Source organism: Podarcis cretensis, assembly GCF_951804945.1.
Source record: "Podarcis cretensis genome assembly, chromosome: 2".
NCBI classification, from domain to species: Eukaryota; Metazoa; Chordata; class Lepidosauria; order Squamata; family Lacertidae; genus Podarcis; species Podarcis cretensis.
Window position 1 is genome coordinate 25,409,251 of NC_137171.1, and position 8,446 is coordinate 25,417,696.

Below are 8,446 nucleotides of genomic sequence, written 5' to 3' on the forward strand. Positions count from 1 at the left end.
TGCTTTCCAATGCACCCTGTTTCAGATTTCAATAACGTTGGTCAGTGTCTGCCATGACTTTTATTCAAAGCATCTTTGAAGGACCTGAATCGCCATGGATGCCAAGATGCCGTAGCTCCATTGAAAAATAATACCAGGGCAAAATTGTTATGCAATGGGCTAGCTGGCTAAGCAAGCGGGCAGTGTTGCTATGCATGGGTTCTTGGCTTTTTAAACAAAATACATTGAATATTTCACCTCAATGCCCTTTACAATGGTGTTGCATTAGCATTAGTGTAGCTGAATAAACAAAAGCAATCTGTCCCTTTCTCATTCTGATTTTTGCCTTCTGTGATGAGCTTCTCTGTAGGTGGCAATGCATGTGCCCAGTGTTTGCATTTTGATGAGGCGCAACTGTCAGGTTCATGCTCATTTCATGGGGCACATTTACAATTTCCCCGTGAGTTTAGCGTGCCTGTATCTCCCACTCTTGAGAGATCTCCAAGCCAATTTTGGGAGTGAGTGGGTAGGAGAGGGGGGAAAGGCCCATAATACAAGTCTTTGCACATGGGTTGGTTTCCACTGATGGGACCTTTTGAATCCTACCCAGATAGTCTAGCTAGATTGGCTATGAAACAGCAAGAAAACTGTAAGCAAATGAAGGGCTCGATTTTACACGTATTTGACATCATGACGTACCGTAAACATACACAAACACACAAAAACATTTCCAGTTGCAGGACCTCTGTGTTCCCTGGGAAGTGGGATGGCCTCATGAATGCCACCTTCACATGAGATCATAACTGCATATTGATACACAGGTGTTGGCATCTGATTAATGTCGCTACTACTGTATCAACATTATGTATGAATCAACCTGTAACACAGAGCTTCACCACTGATGCCAGAATTCCAGATGTTTTCAACTACAACTTTCATTAGCCATGGCAAACATCTGGAGGGGCACAAGGTTGGCAGTCCAAACTCCAACTCTTCTTTGATCCAGGATTAAGGTGCCCTTTATTATTTGTTCAAATAATATATTATTATCTTGTTAAGGGGGAGGAGGGGATTATTTGAGACGCATCAACTTCATGCAAACCAACCTCTCCTGTTCTCCCCCATTATAAGATGTGTACAGTTAGTCTTGTTCCTTTTAGAAAATCCTAGCAGCAATCACAGCCCCTACAATGCAGGAATCACAGCTAAGAAATCATAGAATCACAGAATTATAGAGCTGGAAGGGACCTCAATGCAGAACAGCCCATGACCACCACAGACCCTTCATAAGCAATGCCTCGTTCCCAGAAGACTCTCGTATATAAACCAATCCATATCCCCAAGGTGCTAATAAATTTTCCTTTATTTTGTTTGTTGGTCTAATTCCAGATATTCCAGACATATTAAAAAAAAAGAAAGCTATAATTTATACCTCGGGGATTTGATAGCACTGCTTTCCTTTCTTTTCCCTAGCTTGACTCCTTATGATGTTGCATAACTATTTCTGCGTTGTAAAAGGAAGAGTTCTACGTGCTCGGATAAGCTGCGTGATGAACTGTGGGGAAAGATGCCGTGGGCATTCCTAAGCAAAGCACTTTTACCTAAAACAGCATGTCTTTCTTGATGTGAAGCCCATAACAGAATAAAGAAACAAGAGAAATGCAAAAAGCATCCTTGGCCTTTCACAGATGAAGTTATCAGTGTGATGGATTAACCAACTCTGGTCTTTAGGGTCCTTTTTTGAATGTGAACACTCTAGCCCTTTTGTTACAGCATCTGCACGTTCGGTGAACGTGTGTTGATGGAACATGGGATTATCTGCATCGCCAAACAACCTATTCATTGAGCAATCATCCGGATTTGCTCACATGAAACATATGCAAAAGTTAATTGCTGCATACATGCAACATTTTAGTCTAGAATCAATGAAGACTTGTTTCTCCTATGTAGTTCACACACAGTCTTGATCCACCTGTGTCTGCAGGCGACACTCATTGAACTATATCACTCTGTTCAACTGTTTTTATTTTATTTTCACACATCTACATCTTGTAGGTTCATAGACTTTATTCTCACACTTTTGCCAGAAGCAGGGTAAAAGGGCACTATCTCACACCCCCTTCCATGTTTTCAATCTATATGTGTACCCAAGGTTTGTTGGGTACCTCTGGGACCATTTATTTACTTAATCTGTATTCTATATTATTTATTTATTCTATATTATTTATTCTATATTTATTTATTCTATATTCAGCCAGAGACTGAATACAAACTTTTCCCATGCAACGCTTATATTCCACCACTGTGTTACAAGCTCAGACCCTCCAAGTGTCCCTATTTTCCAGGGACAGTCCCGGATTTACAGACGCCATCCTCGTTTCTGATTTGATCCCAGAATGTCCTGCTTTTCCTTTGTTGTTGTTTAGTCGTTTAGTCGTGTCCGACTCTTTGTGACCCCATGGACCAGAGCACGCCAGGCACTCCTGTCTTCCACTGCCTCCCACAGTTTGGTCAAACTCATGTTGGTAGCTTCGAGAACACTATCCAACCATCTTGCCCTCTGTCGTCCCCTTCTCCTTGTGCCCTCCATCTTCCCCAACATCAGGGTCTTTTCCAGGGAGTCTTCTCTTCTCATGAGGTGGCCAAAGTATTGGAGCCTCAGCTTCAGGATCTGTCCTTCCAGTGAGCACTCAGGGCTGATTTCCTTAAGAATGGATACGTTTGATCTTCTTGCAGTCCATGGGACTCTCAAGAGTCTCCTCCAGCACCATAATTCAAAAGCATCAATTCTTCAGCAATCAGCCTTCTTTATGGTCCAGCTCTTACTTCCATACATCACTAGTGGGAAAACCATGGCTTTAACTATACGGACCTTTAACTATACGGTGATGTCTCTGCTTTTTAAGATTGCTGTCTAGGTTTGTCATTGCTTTTCTCCCAAGGACGTCCCTATTTTCACTGGAGAAATGTTGGAGGGTATGGAGCTATGTGACACCCTCCCCCCCCAAGCCAAGGAGATAAGTACCGTAACTATGCAACCTTTAGAAGACACCTGAAGGGAAGTTTTTTTTTTAAAAAAAAAAAGTTTAATGTTTTATTATGCTTTTATATATGTTGGAAGCTGCCCAGAGTGGCTGAAGCAACCCAGTTGATGAGTGGGGTATAAATAATAAATTTATTGTAGTTGTTGAATAGGACACCCCTATTTTCATTGGAGAAATATCAGAGGGTATGCAAGCTATCTTGCCTACTGTGGTCTAGGCATTTTGGGTTACTCAAACAAATCGGTTTCTGCTCATTTCAATGAACTGCTGCTGGTGCCTGAGATAAGAGGAGTGTTCTGTATTCCCGCAATCTCTTTCCTTGATTTTCCTCTACCTAAACATATTGGGAACATCCTGCAGTATCTTTCTCAAGCCATGGCGGAAACCCTATTGCTCACATTAGCCTCTTGGCACACGGACCGCTGCAGAACATCCCTTGTGGCGCTTCCTTCCCTTAAGATCAACAGGCTTCAGGGACTGAACAAATACTATCTGAACACCAGGAGTTTGACTTGGCACCAAATGAAACCATAAAAAGTTCTCTTAGCCCCATTGCTTTTGTGGATATTTGAGCTGGCTGTTTAATTCTCCCCTCCATGTGGATGAGCTAATAGGCGCTGGGCCTGGATGTTTTAATTCTTCATCCATACTGCCATACTTTGAGCTGGAAGGGACCATCTAGCCATGCCCCCTGCAATGCAGGAATCTTTCTGCCCAAAGTGGATCTCGAACCCGGGACCCTGAAATTGTCTAATGCTCTAGCCCAACCAAAGTTGATTTTCTTATTCCTAGAGCCTTTTGGATTTTCCCTGGGGACATTTCAATAGCATTTTCAAAATAGCTGAGTGAACTGGAAGGGAAGGCGAAAGCACCCTAAAGAAATGATCAAAATGTGAATATATGTAACAAATGATTTGCTTCTCTTGGGTAGGGTCATCCTAGCTCACCGGAAGAGCATGGGTTTTGCATGCAGAACCCAAGGAAATCTCTGGTATCTGCCAGAAGCATTGGGAAAGGTGCTGAAATACAGCTTGAAGCCTTGGGAAGCCATTGCCAGTCAGTTTAGGTGAGGGTGGATCTGTATAAATCACCTTCCTATTTGCTAAAAATGAAATTGTGGCTGCTTGATGCAACCAGGCAATCCCATTTACAAACACGTGGGTTTTCAGGAATCTAAAAGAACTGAACTATGAAAAGCAAAACCAAAAGCAATACAAACAAACAGATGAATTTATTTCATGGAGCATGAAATAAATCAATCGATTTTTTTATTTTTTTTGTATTGCCGGCACTTGGAAAACAATGCAAGGTGGTGTCTGTTCCATCCCACATACAGAAACCAATCAGACCAGCAACTTTCTGATGGTAAGAGCTGTTTGACAGTGGGACAGACTCCCTCAGGAGCTCCCTCTTTCATGGGAAGTTTTAAAGCAGTGGTTGCATGGCCATAAGTCAGGGATTGTTTAGCTGTGATTTCTTCATTGCAGGGGGTTGGACTAGATGACCCATTGATTTTGTGAGTGAACAGCTGTCTCTCTTGCATCTGTTTTTTGGAATCAGGTGCCTCGGGCTGTTAAAGAGAGACTTTGTAGAAAAATGTTGGGAACATTCTGCTTTTCAGGTTGTTCTGATATAGTTCTATAATTAGTCTGTTCGTGGGCATTAATTTTTTTCCCCTTGCCAGGCAACAGATTTCCCACCCACCCCCAATGAAAAGTATATATTTTATCCTGATAGTGCGAAAAAAGGTCTGTAGATTAGTAGTTTAAATGCTGGGTGTGGAAAGAATATCAGAACAGTGTTGGGAAATATTAATAGAAACATTAAAGAGATAACTGAAAGTAAAAGATCGGTTGTTTTCTTTCTTTTGCTACGGCAAATGAGCTCGTCCCTCAGAGACAGAGCTGCATTTTAATTGCAGGCTGCTGAAGAACAACGCATGCTCTATTCTCTGGGAACCCAACATGAAGAAATACACAAAAAAGAAAGATGATGTGAGAATATGAGTTTGGCATTTCTTTCCTTTTCGTCATTAATTATATGCTATCAGCTGCTATCTGTGGAAAGCCAGCCACATCCTGCAAGTATTCATGAGACTCCACTCTAATGAATGCCTATTAAATACGGAGGCAACAAGCCACTACCTCTTTTCCAGAGCAGCTACCTGCATCTGATGAAGTAGTGGCTCCATGTTTATCAAGTGCAGTTGAATTTCAAAGAAGGAATCTCACAGCAGAATCATATGCTAACAGACTTTCCAAGTTTCCCTATTTTCCAGGCACGGTCCTGGATTTACAGATGGCATCCCAGTTTCTGATTTGATTCCAGAATGTCCCTCTTTCCCTTAGGACACTCCTATTTTCATCAGAGAAATGTTGGAGGGTATGGTAGGATGTCCCTGTTTTCTTTGGAGAAATGTTGGAGGGTATGGAGTTATCCAACCCCTGAGCCATCTGAAAGCAGCCATGTATAGGATTATTTTTTTAAAAAAAAGTTTGATGTTTTAGTATGTTTTTATATATGTTGAAAGCTGCCCAGAGTGGCTGGGGCAATCTAGTCAGATGGGTAGAGTATAAATAGTAAAATTATTATTATTGTTGTTATTGTTATCATCATCATTATTAATACTGTTATGGAATAGGACATCTCTATTTTCATCAGAGAAATGTTGGTAGGTATGTGAGAAGGGAGCGAATAAATTAACTTGATGTGGCTTCAGGATATTTGGAAAACCTTACAGAACCTCCCTGTGATGGCCTGTATGTTAAATGTCAGGCTTGGGCGATTCTCACCTGGTAGCTTCAAGGATCAAGGAAGAAGCAAGAAAGTTCATATTTATGGTTTTATTTAGTATCATGGTGCAAGACAAAGAATCCAGTCCTTAACTTCATTGTGACGTTGCTTACATTGAGCTCCTTCCCTTCTTTCCCCAACAACAGCCCATGGCTCTACAAGGGGGCCCAGGAGTCAAACATCTTTGAGCCCTTTGCTCTTGAATTCTCAGTGAGCAGCAAGTACGCGGAGATGGTGGTGCTTCCATGCTTTCCAAGGATGTCTCTGCTGGCAATTCTCCCCCTCCTTCTCCTAACACCTCCTAACTTGGCAGCTCTGAGTTCTGCTGCAATTGATTCCTGTCTCCCTCTTCTCTTGAAACTGCTTTTTGGAAGGCAATTCCCAGGCCTCCTCCTCCTCAGTCCAGTCCCTGACATTAAGTCATGTAGCACAATACAGAGGTACCTGAGTTTGCTGGGCTACGTAGACAAATTTCCCAGCACAGATTGAACAATTGGCTAGTTGCATCTCTGAGCTCTTGCTCTATACCATGTAAGGTAAAGGTAAAGGTACCCCTGCCCGTACGGGCCAGTCTTGACAGACTCTGGGGTTGTGCGCCCATCTCACTTAAGAGGCCAGGGGCCAGCGCTGTCCGGAGACACTTCCGGGTCACGTGGCCAGCGTGACGAAGCTGCTCTGGCCAGAGCCAGAGCCGCACACGGAAACGCCGTTTACCTTCCCGCTGGTAAGCGGTCCCTATTTATCTACTTGCACCCGGAGGTGCTTTCGAACTGCTAGGTTGGCAGGCGCTGGGACCGAGCAGCAGGAGCGCACCCCGCCGCAGGGATTCGAACCGCCGACCTTTCGATCGGCAAGCCCTAGGCGCTGAGGCTTTAACCCACAGCGCCACCTGCATCCCACTCTATACCATGTACAGTACGACAAATTCAAGCAAAGAAATAAGTGAAATTATATTATTGTCTTCACCCTTTTTCAAAACTCACTTCTTTCTCTCTTTCCTTTTGTTATTTTTAAATCGGTGCCCATGGAAGTAGCAAGACCCTCTTGGAGTGTTAATGCTGTGTATCCTTTCACTGTAGGCTCAGGTTGTGTGTGTGTGTGTGTGTGTGTGTGTGTAAATAAGCCCTATATCATAAAGGGACCACAGTCTCTGCTATGCCTCATTTTCAAAAAGGAAACACTGTTTGGAACCCTTGCAATCTCGCACCGCTCAGAGATTGGGAGTGGTGGCAGCATGCAGCAATATGTACCGGCCATATTTCATCATGCTGATGTCACTATTTGTGTCACTGGTTTCAGTATTCCCTTGGTGGATGCTGACAATCAATGTGAAATACTGGATTTAAGATCCAATGACAGGGTTAGAGCGCTGACTTTATCTGACCTTATCCTTTAGCTGACTGACAGCCCAAGGCCATTTTCCATATCATCTACATTCAGGAGTTTCCATTGACTACACTTACAGAGACTCTTATCACACCAGACCATTGTTACATGCTATTTTACCTTTGAGAAAAATGAAGAAAAAGATTATTTATTTTTTTTAGAATTCCAAAGAAAACATTCTTTTCCTCTGAGGGAAAGGAAAGGTGATGAAATATTGTTCTAGTGATATAGATGAAAGAATAGAGGTTTTTGAAACAAAAAAAGAGAAAAAACCCATCCCTAAAGTTCTATAGAAATCTGTTTTTGAGATTGTCTTGATAACAAATCTGGATTAAACAAATCTTACAAATTAACGCAAAACACATTTTAACTTCTCTGGGTCCTTTACAAGCTAGTATTTGGTATATTTTAGTCATTTAAAGCTTTTATATACTGTGACCTAAAACTGGTTTACCTGTAATAAATGCCAATTATAGCAGAATCTTTCATGGATCACTGCCTTGTCATGGTGAAGAGGCTTGAATAACTCAGAGAAGCTATGAGCTATGCCGTGCATAGGGACGCAGGTGGCGCTGTGGGTAAAAGCCTCAGCGCCTAGGGCTTGCTGATCGAAAGGTCGGCAGTTCGAATCCCTGCAGTGGGGTGCGCTCCCGTCGTTCGGTCCCAGCGCCTGCCAACCTAGCAGTTCGAAAGCACCCCTGGGTGCAAGTAGATAAATAGGGACCGCTTACTAGCGGGAAGGTAAACGGCGTTTCCGTGTACGGCTCTGGCTCTGGCTCTGGCTCTGGCTCTGGCTCTGGCCAGAGCAGCGATGTCACGCTGGCCACGTGACCCGGAAGTGTCTCCGGACAGCGCTGGCCCCTGGCCTCTTAAGTGAGATGGGCGCACAACCCCAGAGTCTGTCAAGACTGGCCCGTACGGGCAGGGGTACCTTTACCTTTACCTTTATGCCGTGCAGGGCCACCCAAGATGGACAGGTCATAGTTGAGAGTTTTGACCAAACGTGATCCACCTGGAGTAGGAACTGGCAAGCCACTCCTGTATCACTGCCAAGAAAACTCCATGGACAAAGACAACAGGCATATAAAAGTTATGACGCTGGAAGATGAGCCCCTCAGGTCAGAAGGTGTCCAACATGCTACTGGGGAAGAGCAGAGGACAAGTACAAGTAGATTCAGAGCTGATGAAGCGGCTGGGCCAAATCTGAAAGGTCGCTGTAATGGTTCTAGGGGTTGCTCGTGCGT